At 38.4% G+C, this 17,848-nt stretch overlaps 1 protein-coding gene across 15 annotated transcripts in view; it reads left to right on the top strand.

Moving 5' to 3' along the window:
- cacna1g (calcium channel, voltage-dependent, T type, alpha 1G subunit) overlaps positions 1-17,848 on the top strand; it is a 384,250-nt gene that overhangs the window by 131,972 nt on the left and 234,430 nt on the right. The gene's annotated exons all lie outside the window — the stretch shown is intronic.

Genomic DNA, 17,848 nt, shown 5'->3' with positions numbered 1-17,848 from the left:
TAGAATTCTAACATAATTTATCAAAGTTTTTGGTTATAGAGTGACGAGGTTTAGCAAAGTTCAAAAGGATTTATTCGCTTTTTAAGGAGCTGTAAATACTCCTTAGGAATCTGTAAACTTCTCTTGAAGCCTGCTTTTTTAGTCGGTCTCCTCTCCTTTTCTCGCTCCCCTCTCCTGATGTCTATGGAAGCCAACAGCAACAGACCTAGGATTTTTATAAAGCTACAGCCAAACTTTTAAGTCACCCAGCACTTAACATCCCCAAGACATGCTTTGAGATTGGCAAATCCTCCAGAGCTGCTGAGGTTTATGTGCTCTTTCTCTCTGGCGCACAATTTATTGCCCTCCACATGCTTTTCTTTGGGAGAAGCCGCTAGAGCCTATAGCCATGTCTTATTTGCTTTGTATAATGGGCTGCTCTTTGCCAGGAGATTGGCTTTGCCTGGAGGAGAAACTAGAGGAGAGGAGAGAGTGAATATTCCCTGTCGGGACTGCCTTTTTGGTTTTATAATTTTCCAGGTGTGTATGTGGTTTTTTTGGAGGGGGAGGACAATCTTGAGCCAGGTGCAGAGAGGAGGATACTCTGAGAACCAGACAGATGTAGGAGCGCTCCAGACATTACTCCACCGTCTCACTTATTCATCTGTTACGTGAGAAAACATTGAGGCACTTATGTAATATCTGTTTTTTGGCCAGAATCTCTTCATATGACTACATTCACTTCATTTATATTTTATATACACAAACTTTATTCTGTTGCATTGGATATTTACGTCACAGACATACACTAGGCAGCAGATTTTAATATCTGAATGTATCGTGTTTATTTCAAGTCAGCCCTCTTTTACTGTAATACCCATACAGTGTGCAGACAAATTGTGTTTGCTTGAAATGGTTGTAGAAAATTAAGACGTAATCAATTTTATTGGATTGCACAACTGAAACTATTTATTTCAAAATGTTTCATATTTTACTTCAGCCAATATCAAGGATACAAGGAAAATAAAAAAAAGGAGTGCTCATAATAAAATGCAGCTTATGGATAATGCAGCAACTTCGAAGGGTGATATAAGGCTTTTGGTTAATGTAATACTAATTAAATGTTATGACTGTAGTTTAGGCTGAATCAACACAACATTAAAGCTTTCTGTAAGGAAAAACAAACCATAACAGCAAATTTGCAGTTTGACTATTATTTGAGTCACAGAAATGTTACACAGCTGATTTTTCTGGGTCTCATTTATATTCTGAGTGAATAGCAATCAATAGGGATGTTTAATAAAAATGGACTGAAAAACCCTGATATTAACAATATTTTAGCAAGATTGGAAAATTGTAGGCTCTTTTATGGTGGTTTCATGACAAACATCATTACTGTTCCAAAGCAATTTGAAATATCCCATCTTTAGATCTCTTTTATGTTTATTTTAAGGCTGTTGTGAGAAAGACAGTACCAGAATGTAAAAGAGAAAAAACAAAAAAAAAAACACAATTGTTGATCTTACATTAAGTATGAAATACAGCAAATTTAGTTAAGTTTAAAGTTCAGATATAAAGATGATCAGGGTGGATAGTGCTGTCCAATAACTTTCCATTGAATATCTGAACTTGATATCTGTTTTTAGTGACATTGTTGCCGAACTACTCAAAATAAATAAATCCTTTCACTACTTTCCTATGAAGACAACCCTTCTACAGGCATATATACAACATGTCTAAATGAACTACATTAAATGTAATAAATTCCAACACTTGGTAGTGTATTTCAGTACCAGTAATACAACAGAACAAACCTCCCAGTATGTCCCACAGCATTTACAGTCTGAGTTGTGTCTCTACATGATTCAACAATAAAACAGCCTTTGTATCTTACAGTACAAGAACTTCGCTTTTAAAAGGGACTGAGGGTCTTATTTCTACCTTAACTCCATAGTTTCAGCAAAATATTGGCTCAACTGGTTGTATGCTCCTTTCAAAGTGCTTGAATTAAGGACTAACACATGTACTACAGCCCGGTATGATATTTAAGTTATTTACAGAGCAAATCAAATGTATATAATTAAATAGTAAAAGGCCTGTACTTGTATAACGCAATATCGAGTCCCAGGAGTCCAAAACATGTCATGCTACATTCTGTCATTCAAAGACATTCTGCTGCTGATAATGAAAAATTGCAGTGTTATAATGATAATTTCTAGTTCTAAAGGTGACAAATTTGTTGAGTACCTTATTTTCTAGCGAGTCAATAAAAGATACTAGTAACAGCAGGTTAGCTCTTGGAGATATACTGTCTGTAGCTTGCCAACTAAAGTTTAGAAAATCGCTAATTAAAGGTAAGAAAGTGACCATCAGTGCTTAACATAAAGTCAAGGACGTGTCACGGAGTACACTGTCATCCATCCATCCATCCATCCATCCATCCATCCATCCATCCATCCATCCATCCATCCATCCATCCATCCATCCATCCATCCATCCATCCATCCATCCACTAGAGGTAAAGGAAATTCCCACCCATTGGAAGGTATTTTTGTTTGACTAAAGGGAAAAAGCTTTTCCTGAATGTTATACAAAAGCCCATAACTGCAACATTCCTATTGGTGTTTGCCAAAGTACATCAATCTTCCTGAAATGGAGAAATTAGTGTTAATTTCCTCTAACAATGTTTATCCGTATTTAGTGTCTGCAGATAATTTCATAAGCCTTTCCTTGTGTGCATTGCATTGTTACACAGATTCAAAAATGTTTTCCCACTGTTAGCACTGATTGCTAATTTGCTCTTCTCAGTAGTTGACATTTTGAGCTGTATCTGCACAAATCAACATCCTGTTTTAATGATGCTTTTAAAGATTATAACCAGTGGTTGTGTGTTCATGGAGACTACCATAGCGTGCCTAAGCTAACTTCCCTTCTATTACCCTCTTGGGTTGCAGGACCAGATTAGCTGCCGTGATTAGCCTGACCTCTTTTTAATCACGCTGGTTCTGGCGCTTAGCCTCATGTTTTTCCCTCTCATATCTAAGTCCCCCTTTATTTCCCAATTTAATTGGAGGTTTGAACTTCCTCCTCTGCACTTTTCTCCTTTATTTTCTTCCCCATTCCTTTGCCTGCTGACCTCTTGCTAACCTGTCAGAAAAAGATTTGTTTCACTTCTCTCCCTGAATAATCTAAGGCCAATTTTCTTCATGCAAATTTGTGTTTATTTTTCTGTGAGTTTGTGCTAATTTGGAATGGGAAAGTGCTTTAAATAGACTCAATGAATGAATAAATTACAGCAACGGAATCTTTATGACTACATGACAGAGATGGTGGTAAAAAGAGATTGAATAAGTGGCTGCCTAATTAATGAGAAGTGATGAGGAACTCAAACACTTTCTGACCTCTGCCCTCATTTAGCATAGTTTATATTGCATCTTTCACTCACACTGTCTAAAACTTGGCCAGTTGTATGGACTATCTGCCTTCAGCAATGCTTTTCGAACAATTTCTTTGAGTTTTCTCATTAAGATTATGACCTCTGAGGAGGACTAAAGCCTCTTATACCAGTTGGTATGGAAAGTATTCAAACCCCTTTGAATTTTTAAATCTTTATTTCTTTGCATGCATTGGATGAAATCAATAAAGTTAACCGATATTTCTCATCAATGTTCACTCAACAAATTTCTTGACGGAAAACACAGAAATGTAGAAAACTGCAAATGTATTAAAAAGAAAAACAAATAAATGATCATAAGTATTCAGAGCCTTTTCTGTGACACTCACATTTAGCTCACATGCTGTCCATTTCTTCTGATCCTACTTGAGATGGTTCAGCTCCTTCATTAGAGTCCAGCTGTGTTTAAATAAACTGATTAGACCTGATTAGGAAAGGCACACACACCTGTCTATATAAGACCTTACAGTTTACAGTACATGTCGGACCAAATGACACAGATCTAGTCAAGATTGCAAAAAAGGAATTTGTGCAGCCTCCATAATCCTTAAATAGAAGAGGTTTGGGATGATCAGAACTAGGGAGAGTTCTGGTCCTCCAGCCAAACAAAGCAAATGAAAGAGAAGAGACTTGTTGAGAGAGTTAAAGAAGAGTCCAAAGATCCAGAGATCCAGTAGGGAGATGGGAGAGAGTCCCACAAAGTCAGCTATCACTGCAGCTCTCCACCAACGTGCTCACAACGTTTTATCAAAATCTATCGATACAAATTCAGGACCATATGATTTACCCTTTACTTCTTTTGCCTCTTCTAACTCAACAGGACTAGAGTAGGGAGTAAGATTTCTCTCTAGGACATGTGAGCCCTGTCAGTATTTACACACATTCGACCAGCTTCTACTCAACTTCATCCTGTCTTCGAATATCTATCAGCACTGTTTGTATATGTGATTTCTTTTCCCACAGGTTGTTAAAGCTATCTCTCACTCTCAAAAGCACATGGGCCATCAATCACCTGAATGCACTGACAAACACACTTACTGGCCAGTACATCTCTGTCAATTAGCATGACAGATTCAGTGCTGTACCCTGTCTGACAGACATATATCTGCTAATTTAGAAACCTGACAAAACCTCTTAGCCCCAGGTGTTTCTTTGAGCGTGTATTTCTGTCGATCAAGTTTTGTCTTTTAGATTTATCGTGGTTCTCATAGCTCTCTGCCTCTCTTTTTGTTGCTTTAATACTGTCTTAATGGTTTTCTTTAGGGTGAATAAGGTAAAATGAATACAAGATGAAAACAATGCATGATATTCTGAATTTGTCAAGTGCAGAGCTATTTGGGATGCTTTAGATGGAATATCAAGAAAGTGTCTACTTAAGCCCACAGGAGCTTGTCTCTCCTGAATCTCCTAAGGTTTACATAATAGTATAACAGCCAGAGCAAATATTGACAAGTTCATGGCAAATGTAATTTTTTATGTTTTATTTGCATGTTAAACTAGCAGTAGGGTAGTTTAATAGCTGTATAAGTTCAGTGTTAAACTTTAATGTTCCAAATACTGCTCTTATAATAGATAGTTCTGCAGTTTAGCAAATTAGACAAGGGAAACACAAAAATGTTAACCGCTTCAGCGGAAATGTTTATTTTAGACTCTAAATATCAGGATTATTTAAGCTCAAGGAAACTTAACATTATAATTAGTCCGTAGCAATGCTGTATAGTTTTTAGAATGGTTGTGAACATCTCTTTATCATAAAAGATAAAAGGTATTGTGAAAAAAGAAGTCTGAGGTTTTTTCCACATTATCATAGAGTTGAATAGCCTTGTTTCTAAACTGCCATCTTAATGTTTAAGTGACATAGTTTGCAAAGTGCTTTTTTTAACTTTGTTTTTTTTTTTTTTTTGGCACGTGCCTTCGGTAGGGAACTGGCGCCCCTGTATTCAGTAAGCTCACCTGTGTTGTTGAGATTATACCCAACTTTCTTTCAGGAGCTAGAATGTGTTAGTTATGTGTGTTTAATTCAAGACAAAGATGCATGCATCTGACTAGCCCTCGTTAATGCAGTGTCTGAAGGATGATACTACTTCCCAAATATACGCCAGACAAGAGAACCAAGATGTGATGGCTTCTCGTGGTGCAATTTTGCATGTGTTATGTAACAGGAATGCAGTGAAGCATTGACTGTAATTTAAAAACAATTGCTTTTACCTTTCGGCAATTGACTAAACACACTGAGACAGTGAGTCTCCATTAAGCTTCAGAGCGTGAATAGTAAAGTACTGTGGTTATTTAAATATAGTCTTGAGACTGAGAAACATTATAACATTATAAAATAATAATAAAAAGGTAAAAGAAAAAATGAAATGCCATTCCTTGCTAAGTGCCAGGTAGCTTTTACATGAACTAAAAGTGCTTCCTAAATTGCACTGCAATAGCTGCTTCAGCCTGCAGTGCCTTGTGGTACAGTATGTCATTCTTCCCGCCTTTCCTCCGACTCTAGCGGTACTTCCTTAAATTCCATCACAGACCGAGCTTCTCCCACACTCCTTTTTTTTGTCCTCTTATCTTTCTGGCACTCACAATTTGGCCCGCTGGCATTTAGCAGTATAGCGAAGCATCCCTTCTTCTCGCAGCACGGTAGATCAAAAGCTTATAACTTCTTACAGGTATAAGAGAATCTCTGGTCACGCTCAGCTCATTTTATCCCATTTACACCCTCACCCCTGGGCTGTAGGTTTGAACGCCATTTATCTTGTCAAGAAAGTAGCTTGTGAGGAAGCTAAGATGCCATAGCGAGAGTTGAATCAGGATATAAAAATCCCTTTTTTTTGTTATTGTTCCTGATGTTTTTTTTTAACAAATGTCAGAGTCATCATGTTTTTAAAGTCCTGCTCATCGGTTTGCAACAACTCTGCCACATCACCACGTCTGCAGACTTAACAGCAACAGAAATGTGACTTCCTAATACTTCCCAGCGAAAGCCTGTGTTGCTAAGCAACTCGCAGCCTGCAGTGGCAAGATACAGGGGTGTTTCCTGGCTGATGATAGAGATGTGTGTGTTATGAGTGGGGGTGTGTGTGTGTGAAGAAGATATTGTGCTTTGAAGCCATTTGAAGTACAATTCATGTCTAAAAACTCACAAACTGACTTTCTCTGTATCCTCGTGAGGGTGTTCTGGATGAGAAGGAGAATTCCTTCTGGCTACTGCGAATAAAATGAGATCATAAAATCAGTCCGTTTCTTCCACATATCTCACATAAAAATTTATCTTTTCCCACAATTTCTCCTAAGAGACCCCATTGTGTCAGTGTGTGAGAGTTGGTGCATTGTAGGCATCCATATTCATGAGCAGGGAGATGAAAAACAAAGTTGCAGCATTTTTAAATGAATTGCTTCTTTGAGCGAGGGATATGTTTATCAATAATAAAAGCTACTGAAAGTTTAATGGTGTTTACTTCACCCCTGTTTCCCCCAAAGTGAATGACTTGGTCAGTTGGTGTGTCTTTCCCCTCTATCCTCTGTAATGCACTCTGATTCACACATCTGAATTTCAACAAAAATCACTATAAATGAGTGTAAAGCCTTATCTAGCTTGCTCACTCCTCCCTTTTTCGCTCGTTTTCACTTTCTGCCTGCCCTATCCCTCCCTGTTTGCTGCTTTTTCTCCCCAAATGCTCAGTCTCACACCTTCCATTTCCCTTCCCTTTCCTCAGTCTTCTCTCCCATCCATCCTCCCTACTCAGCACTCTTTCTTTGCTTCCACCACCCCCTTCTCTCATATGGTATACACTGATACAGTCAACACAATATGCCACTATTTTCCTCTGCCTCACAAACTCCCAAGCTCCTGACTCAGGCTGCTGATAAGTCCTGTCAGCGGGCGGTTGGGATGTGCAGCGTTACACCAGCAGGATTTTCCACGCAGTTAGTCGAGATTCTTCGCCGTAACACGGGGGCCATACACAGAGGTGTTTCTCTTGGCATTCCTCTGCAACAAAATATTTACAAGCACAGAGCCCCTGACGAAACTTTGATGAAACATCCTTTTAACATCTCTCGCTGGGCACCGTTGCCAGTGTGTCTTACTGGTTATTGGTGGGGGTGTTTTAAAGATAATTAAACATCTCAAAATGATTGCTGCATATTGGCTTTTCATCAGATTCTTTCATTTCCTTTGATATATGGCAAGGCAGAATAGTAATAAAAAAAATATTGGAAAAGTTTAATATAAAAAAAAGTACATTTAAGTAAAAGGTAAATTAAATCTGTGAAGTTTAAGTCAGGTGTTTACACAGCCTATGACCAAAAAAGGAATAGAAATGCATGCTGGTGGTGGAGATCCCTGCAAATATTATGGAACTTTTTACAAATTGGAGGCATAGTCACTGTTTTACACACTGTGAAGTTAAAGGCAAAATCTGCCTGTGATTTGCACAATACTGTATGTCCAAAAACAAAAACATTGGTTACAAGCACCAATAACGTAATGAAGCACCTTAGACACTTTACACTACCTCAACTTTGACTAACAACTTTCTACCTTAGTTCTTTGTGTACTAAATTTTCTTATATTGTCTACTGGTAACATTTATGAAAATTGAGATTCTGGATGTATACTCTACTTGGCTGTTGTCTAGAATGATGTATACTGGTGGACATTCTTAATTTTTCCACAAATTGCCTTTTTTTTTTTGTAATATTTCTTCCAAGGACTATGTTTTTGTGTTCTGTCTATTTTATAGCTAAGGTCTAAATTGTTCATAAATATGAGTTGTAACACATTTTATTTGTTTTGTTGTTCTCTTATTGTCAACACCACTGCAAACAGAGGTATGACAGTAAAGCTATGCAAAATTATTTGTTTTTAACTGCTACTGAGGGCGACAGTGTCATCGGATGTAGGAGTTTGCCCTGAAATCGAAGGATTGACGGTTCAAGCCCCGGCTCCGACTTTCATTGTCGTTGTGTCCTTGGGCAAGACACTTCACCTGCATTGTCTACTGATGGTGGTCAGAGGCGCCAGTGTACGGCAGCCCCGCTTCTGTCAGTGAGCCCCAGGGCAGCGTGTGTGTGTGTAAATGGGTAAATGAATGTAGTGTAAAGCACTTTGATCAAGTTACCTGACTTGAAAAAAGGCACTATATAAGTACATGCCATTTACCATTTTACCTGCAATAATTAAGGCTGGTTTATGCTCAGAAACCAGGTCGTCTGCATGTGTGTCTCAGTTAACGCAGATATGCCCCCGCCCCTTCCGCAGACACTCTGGTGCGCCTCTCCAAAATAATAGGTGACCGCAGACAGTGCCGCAGAGAGGAGGCATAATGTGAAATCAAATCTACATCTGCTGTACTCTATGTGTATTTCCTGTTTGGTACCTTACTGGCTTGTTTTGTTTGTATGACCGCCATTGTTGAAAATGACTCCTGAAGATGGACCAGCTAGAAGAGCGAGGTGCACAAAAGGCTGGGACCCTTTTTCCACCTGGATCCCCGCTGTTTTTCGCCCTCATGTCCTTCTGTTGTCACACAAACTTGCCCCTTACGTTTTTCTACTTCCTCACCACCTCGGCCGTATCTAGACCCACAGCTAGTTCGTGATCGTCACTCTTTCGTTGTGGTGTGGAATAACATAGCACAGACCACGCTTCAAATTGGGTATACATCATAAATATCTGCGTCATACCTGCAGCAAGCTCACTGTGACACAACACTGCAGGAGTATAACCAGCCCTTTAGTGCATTAAAACCACAGAGTCAACTTTTTCTCCAATTCACCACTGTGTTGTTCTCTTTTTCAGATGTGGACTTAGTTATGTTTCCTACGAAGCTCATCATCTGAGCTCACAAAGCAGATTTAGCAAACCCAGAGTGAAATTTGTGACTCTGAATTGATCTTGCCTGAGGTTGGAAATTATGAGTTTAAATCGGAAGGTGAAAAGTGTCAAATCTGTGAACAAACAGGAATGACCAAATTATAAAGCAGCCAAAAGGGCACAAACTTAGATAAATACGTCGCTAAAGTATTATTTTCCTTTCCAACTGTAATGGCAGAGTTTAAAATTGAATTTTGCCAACTCTTTTTTTCTGTGTGACTTGCCTGTTTATCTTTAACTGGACAAACACCAGCAAATACAGGTACCCATGTCAATGCAAGCTCATGCATGAGTTCACATCCACATATTTATACTGAATGACAGTGACAGATTTACGCATTACAAAGCGTTGCTGCAGTCACATTCAATATTTCATGAAGATTCTTCCTCTTTTAGTTTCCACCCTTTATGTTATGTTCAGCACTCTTTCTGGAAGAAAAAATTTTGTTTTTGTTCCTTTACCTCTGTAGGAATAGAGGTAAGACAACGCAGACAGAAAAGTGAAAGGTGAGACCAAACAAATGCTTTGAAGTGCTTGGAGAATGGAGGGATTGACAGGAGATGAGCGCTACGGATGAGGCAGCAGTAGCTTTTTTAGACTACTTTCCTTCCTGTTTTGCTTACCATCACAGGTACAGGCTTTGTAAAGTTTTCCCTTGAAAACAGCAAAACAAACAGCACTGCTGTCCTAAGGAAAGTTACAAAGAGCATCTGGTCGTCATGGCACAAAGAAAAGACAAACATTTTTAGAACCATCTAAGAAATTCCCTGCTTTAAACAACAAGGATGATATATGCTTCTAAAATTTAAGTGGTGATATTTACTACAGTTTTTTCCCTCACTTTTATATTGTAATTTATCTTTTACCAAGACTATGCTACAAATGAAATGATATACCGCAGGCATGGCTAAGCACTGTTGTGAAAAGGTTTCTGTGCTCAGAAAACTGCTAAAAGCTTATAGAAAAAGTCCGGTCATATTCAGAAATAAAACTTCTGAAACTACTTTAAATATAAAATTATTACATACTGTTCAATAAATGATAAGTTTTTTATATTAAGAGTAATTTTCATTTAAATGTGCTTTACTGGAGGCATCCATGTTTATCAAAGATAACTACTTCCATCAACCGGTTTGTGACGTCATGGTGCGGTATCGGCTGTTGAGCAAGTCCCAGTGCTGTATCTGGTGTTTGTCACAACGCGCTATTATCTGTCATCTTGAAAACAATCTTCGAAATGTTCAAGTTGGCAATCCAACGAAGAACCTGTCCATGAAGGATCATGAACCAGAAAGGTGTAAGAACTTTTTTTTTTTTTTTTTTTTACCCGTTGTATTACAACTTCCAGCTGCCATGCACGTGGGCATTTTCAGTTTAACTATAGCTCTCGTAAATTTCAATGGTGAAGTCCTCTGGAAATCTTAAATAATTGTTGATTGCAGATTTGTCTAGTAGTTCCCATTAGTTTTGCTTGTAAAGCGAGGAGAATGGCGCTAGCCTTACCGCACTGTGACCTCACTCTGGAAGATATCAGCAGTGAGGTGTTGCTATATTTTGGAAAAAATGGCTGTCCCAGACTCAGTGATTGCAACGGAAATTATTACTTAAATCTTTTTTTTACTGATTAATGCTTAATTTTATGAGCAATCATTAAATATTAGCTTTAGGTACAGATAATGATCCACTGATTATTCCTTGCTGACCTGACTTTTCATTAAAAGAGAAAAAATCAAATAGTTTAAAAAGGTGTATAACTCTTACAATGGTTGCCAGGAGAATATGGCTAAAACGTGGCAGCATGATTTACGTGTCAACAGATACGTCTCAGAAGATATTTGGTACAATATTCAAAAATTAGAATAATAGTTTGCAATTACACCTTCTGCCAGCTGTTAAATATTGTAGCAAAAGGGTAAAGATTATTGCGAATCCAGACATTTGAAATGAGAAAGCTTCTTGGACAGGAGGAAAAACGTCTTCAAACCTTGGAAACCAAGTCCAGTGGATTGTTTTTTTAAACTTTTACGGAAAGTAAAGATTTGTGTTTGTGTTTCATGTTATGGTCTATGGGCTCACAGCAATGGAACCAGTCCTAAAAGCGTTAGTATGTAGCTTTACCTAAAACAGGAAGAAAGAGAGGGGATTTTAAAATCTACCCGTTACCCTCGCATCTCGAAGTAGTTGAAAGGCATGCCTCTTATACACCTATGCACAAACATAATTATACTGACCTAGAATGTAAAGCCAAAATTATTTTTCAAAGCGTTTAGGGTCAAACCTTAAGCTGCATTTCTGTAAACATTACTTAAGAGCTATTTAAAGTGTACCTTTCAGTGCATTAAGTTGTATTCTACATATGCTTAAAGCAAATAAGAGTTTCTTTTGTTTGTGTTGTATATTTCCAGCAGTCACTGAGAGAGACAATACTGAAGAAACTAAATTGAAGAAATTCCAGATAAGGAAAAAAAAACAAAAAAACATCCCAGCATGAAATGCATTGTTGGCAGCATCATGCAGTGGGAATGCTATTTAGGTAAATTAACGACTCATTACCAGGCCTTTGCTACACCTTCTGGCATACTGAAGAGGTACGTTAGTCATTTGAATTACTTGTGTTGGAGCAGGGATGCATCTAAAATCTGCACAACAAATAGACATTGATGACAAAAAAGATCCTAGTTTTACAGACTGGAACTAAATATATCATCATCCTTGTTTACTTTTAGAGGCTGCAAAATGCTTGCAGGTAAAGGTACCATTTTCAACAGGAAGATCATTCTAAACACAGAAAAGCTGCATTTCACATCAGGAAAGCACTGAATCTTATCATGATATTACTACTGGAAATTGTGATGTAGATATTGATTAATAGTGACCGACATTCTTTTGAGGCAATGCTTCATTACTGTTATGCAATGTCCTTTGAAACTCTGTTTAATCAAACAGCTTGACACTCGTGACTTTCATTGCTTTCAATCACCCAACTGTCTTTTTATCATAAATAATCAACATGCAACACTTAAGTGTATGGAGCTAAGTGTATGGAACTAAGTGCAAGTTTCACATGTGTGAATGGGCCAACGCGTCACAGCCCCTACACACAGACCTTGTGCTGTTGCAACTCTTGGTCATGCAACTTTGAATTTTCCTAAATTAGCCCATGCACTCTTTATTCAGTCAGAACCAATTTTACACAATCAAATCAACAACATTTTCAAGAACAGTTGGAAGAGTAGCATGTTATATCCTAACATGTGTACCTTTCAGTGCATTAAGTCATAAAGAACCCCAACTGTGGGGAATGAGTGGTTTATGGTTTAATGAGTTTAAATTCAAATGTTTTTTTTCTTATCATAGTTAATGGTTTTTAGGTACAGTTGCACATCCCTTTCAGAGGTCAAAAGGGGATGTTGTCCTCATTGTTTTATGTTAAATATTGGAAGACACAAAATCAGGTCACCTTGCAAGCAAGATGAATTGTCGAGACATTTGTTAATACACAAACTTGTGAAATTACATCTTGCCAGAAGCCAGTAAACGCATCAGCCGCAATACAGAATTTTTTTGGAATGGTCAAATGCAGTGATGTCAACACGCCAACCAGCTGCAGAAGGCTGAAGCAAAAGAAGAATGGCTGCGCCGGTTTTAGCTGGAATACCCTTTATTCATTTTTTAAAAACTGAGAGAAAGGACACAAATTTTATCCTTGGGGTTGGGAAAGATATTCTCACGTTCCTCCTAACCGGATTTGGTATGATTTATCATTTAACTCTGCTAGTTATGATTATTAAAATGCAATACGTCACAGCTGTTACTGCGGCTCCTGTGATTGGCTAAAAGCTTGACAGGGAGGCATGTGCCACTCTGTGATCTATCCTAACAGCTCGAAGCATTGCACTGAATATCCCTCCCTTTTGGAAACCTTTTCAACAGGAGGCTTTTTCAGATTGATACGAGTACAGTAGTAGCCATTCAAAAGTTCCCCCACTTTCCTTGATCGGTCCTTGGCTGGTCCTTGGCTATTCCCCTACAATTCCTTCTTCAACATCAATCTTTGTACTAAAGTAGTCTTTCTGTCATGATTTGTGAATATTAAGATCTAAATTTTTGTCAGAACTATTATATTTATAGTTACGATTCCCATTCTGATGAATTTCATGGTCAATACACACATAGATTGTATTAAAATAAAAAGCTTGGGGCACATGCGTTACTTCCTGTTAGTAATGGCACTGTTTACAAGTGAGCTGGTGTGTGGGAGTCCTTGACATTTATGACTTTTGATTTTAAGGCGGGTGAAATGTCTTATGTACAGTAACAAAAATAATGAGAGAGATTTATTGGCAGTGTCCATGGATGTGACTGATGGATATGTTTTAGTATTGTACCATGGAGAGGAGATGAATCGGGACAGAACATTTAGATTTATATTTTATTTTTTGTTTTGGAATTAAAGAAAAACAGATAACAGGTAAACATTTTTGACTCCCGATTTAGGGGTTTCAAAACAGAAACATCCTTCTTTTATTTTTTTATACAGTATATACTGTATATTTTTTGAATATTTTATATGGAAATAAGGAAACAATTTATTTCCAGTTTCAAAACCAAAATCAGATGGCCAGCATGTACACACACCATTGGTTTCCACTGGATCAAACAAAAAGTGTTTTAATTCTGTGTATGTGCTTTATTTGCATAAGCATTACCATAACTAAGCAAAACTATGAGAGAGAGCAGAGTTGAGGAGAACCCCAGAGAGCAGAACACAGGGTGTGTTTTGAAGTACTGATTAGTTTGATTTTGTTGTTTCCCAAAGTGTGTGTCTGTGGAGCAGAGCGTGTAGCCATCTTGCTTTCTGATTTTGACAGGGCATATCCCTGTGTATCTTCCCTCTAATTGAATCCATCCCTCGGGGTGCTACCGCTTGTCGGCATGCTGACACCGTAAAGGTGTGCTTGTGTGTGTTAATATTGAGACAGAACACACTTGGAAACACCCCATCCTTTTGTTTAATTATAGACCAGCAGTTTAAAAGGAAGAGAAGGAAAATGAGGACAAGAGAGGAAGATGTTGATTAAATTAGTCAGGTTGTTCATATTTATTTTTTTGCTACATCATCTTATATTTGTTGGTGCTTTTCTGGTATTAGATCTTTTTTTTTTTTACCAATAAACTCAGTTTACAGTTTGAACAGAATGACAACTTATCCCTAAGTAGCTTATATGTAGCTTGTATTGCTGTAACAAGATCTGATTGCATGAAGCAGACTCAGTTTTAGTTAAACTGAAGTACTTAAACTAGTTCTGTATGTGCTTGGCATGTTAGTCTAATTGAGGGGTGTCCAAACTCAGTTTTCATGGGGCTGATGTCTTGGATATTTTTTAAGGTTGTTTTGCTTTAACATATCTATGGGCATCCGTTTTTAGCAGAGGTGGGACATGTGGTGTCAACAGGTTATTTCTATGTTATATTTGTTCTCCCCAGCCACTGAGCAAGGTGAATCCAAACTGCACTCTGATTTAAATTGTGCAAATTGGACTCACCTGGTTGACTGGATGGACAAAATCAATAGATGACATAGAGATGAGCTGGTGACTCCACATATCCCATCCCTGGTTTTTAGGTTTACTCGAGTTTTGTGTTATGTTTTCCTGTTTTTTTTTTATTGTTTGACTATCAGCAACCAGTAATAATAAATGGTTGATGTTCTAGCTATGATCGTTAAATGAAATGGTTTAAAAGTTAAAAAAAAATATTATGATCCCAGGTAGTGATGTGGTAAAACATGTTAAAATGCAAGGGGCAATGAATAATTTTAATAATAGTTAAACTGAAGTCTCAAAAGAATAGCTTTAGGTTTAAAGGAAAAAAAAAGGTTATATTGATCTCATCATCACTGTTGCTCACGTAGTGTGTTCGGTCCATAAATGTATTCCATTGATAACTAACTCTAGTTGACGTGTGTGGAATAGTAAGTAGAGTAGTTAGTTACTTGTCAGTTGATGAACATTTTTGCTCCCTTTACATTTCAATTCTAAATCCATCAATTTCTTTCTCTATAAGACCTTCCTTTCAATCTCTGGGAAGAACAAAAGAACAAAGCAAAACCCATAAGTTGTGCTTCATTCATTTCCCTTAAACTTTGTCAATTTACCTCTAAGTAACAGGTAGAAACTGGCTCGCCCTTATATCATCATTATAAAAACATATTCTTTGCTGGGTTTGCTGGTTGTAGTGGGATAGATACTTATCTGCACAAGTTGGGGCAAGAGATGTACAGAACATGTCTTCATCATATGACATGATTAAGACTAGCAACCATTCATGTACATACCATTCCCAAGAGCAATTAGTTGTATAATTGACCTATCATACATTGAAATGTCAAACATGCTTATAGCTAAATGGGAAGAGTTGCCCAAACCTTTTAAAAAAAAGTTTAATTTAATGTTTGATACATATAGATATTTAAGAATTGATGTAGATAACATCAAATCAGTTTAGATACTTTGAAAAATGTTATAGGCTTTTTAAAAGTTATGTATCAATGTATTACCATTATGTTGCCAATACAATAGTGCTTTTATCCAAGAGAGTGATGTTTTCTCCATTTCTCTTGGAATATCTTTTTCAATTATTATATGACTATATATATACACTATATTGCCAAAAGTATTTGCTCACCTGCCTTGACTCACATATGAGCTTAAGTGACATCCCGTTCCTAATCCATAGGGTTCAATATGACGTCGGTCCACCCTTTGCAGCTAGAACAGCTTCAACTCTTCTGGGAAGGCTGTCCACAAGGTTTAGGAGTGTGTTTATGGGAATTTTTGACCATTCTTCCAGAAGCGCATTTGTGAGGTCGCACACTGATGTTGGACGAGAAGGCCTGGCTCTCAGTCTCCGCTCTAATTCATCCCAAAGGTGTTCTATCGGGTTGAGGTCAGGACTCTGTGCAGGCCAGTCAAGTTCATCCACACCAGACTCTGTCATCCATGTCTTTATGGACCTTGCTTTGTGCACTGGTGCACAGTCATGTTGGAAGAGGAAGGGGCCAGCTCCAAACTGTTCCCACAAAGTTGGGAGCATGGAATTGTCCAAAATGTCTTGGTATGCTGAAGCATTCAGAGTTCCTTTCACTGGAACTAAGGGGCCAAGCCCAGCTCCTGAAAAACAACCTCACACCATAATCCCCCCTCCACCAAACTTTACACTTGGCACAATGCAGTCAGACAAGTACCGTTCTCCTGGCAACCGCCAAACCCAGACCCGTCCATCAGATTGCCAGATGGAGAAGCGCGATTCGTCACTCCAGAGAACGCGTCTCCACTGCTCTAGAGTCCAGTGGCGGCGTGCTTTACACCACCGCATCCGACGCTTTGCATTGCACTTGGTGATGTATGGCTTGGATGCAGCTGCTCGACCATGGAAACCCATTCCATGAAGCTCTCTGCGCACTGTTCTTGAGCTAATCTGAAGGCCACATGAAGTTTGGAGGTCTGTAGTGATTGACTCTGCAGAAAGTTGGCGACCTCTTCGCACTATGCGCGTCAGCATCCGCTGACCCCGCTCCGTCAGTTTACGTGGCCTACCACTTCGTGGCTGAGTTGCTGTCGTTCCCAAACACTTCCATTTTCTTATAATACAGCTGACAGTTGACTGTGGAATATTTAGGAGCGAGGAAATTTCACGACTGGATTTGTTGCACAGGTGGCATCCTATCACAGTTCCACGCTGGAATTCACTGAGCTCCTGAGAGCGACCCATTCTTTCACAAATGTTTGTAAAAACAGTCTGCATGCCTAGGTGCTTGAATTTATACACCTGTGGCCATGGAAGTGATTGGAACACCTGATTCCAATAATTTGGATGGGTGAGCAAATACTTTTGGCAATATAGTGTATATATATATAAATAAATAAATAACTCTTTCTACCTCATAAACTCAGTACAGTAGAGCCTGTAGGTTTATTTAGACTTTCACCAAAATGGAGATTCAAAGAAAGGCCAGCTGACCCAGCTATCGTGTGGGTTAGAGAGACAAATGATCATGTGGTGGCTAATGCTGTAAAGGACTGGCAGATCGTTTTTCCTCATAGCCAATGTGCTAACATTTACCTTCCTGAGCAGAATGCTTTTTTTTGGTCACACATCACACAGTTAAACACACATGCAAGGATGACAAACTGTATTCCCTGTCTAACTTTGTTATCCAGGCTGGGTGCTGACTGCAGCTTCAGCAGCAATCTATAATATATTGGATAAATGTTTGGGTTAAGGCATGCAGCTCACGACATGTGGCTATGTGTGTGTGGCATTAGCCACACTTTTGGACAGTCACATTATTTGTTGGTGTTGCTCTAATTATAATGTGCCGATCCACATTGACCGCACAAATCATCCCCATCTAACTTAATTCTCCCATTCACTCTGTCCCAGTTTCTTAGACTGTACCTGCTGTATGTTGTCTTTTGTTGTACCTCACACAGTTTTAAACTGCTTACTCAGTTCCCCCAACAATAATTTGAACATT

The sequence above is a fragment of the Cyprinodon tularosa genome, unplaced genomic scaffold (genome assembly GCF_016077235.1).
Source record: "Cyprinodon tularosa strain WSP-4 unplaced genomic scaffold, ASM1607723v1 ctg156, whole genome shotgun sequence".
Taxonomy (NCBI): Eukaryota; Metazoa; Chordata; class Actinopteri; order Cyprinodontiformes; family Cyprinodontidae; genus Cyprinodon; species Cyprinodon tularosa.
Note: the sequence above shows the minus strand (reverse complement) of the source record. Positions and strands in the feature narration are given on the sequence as shown.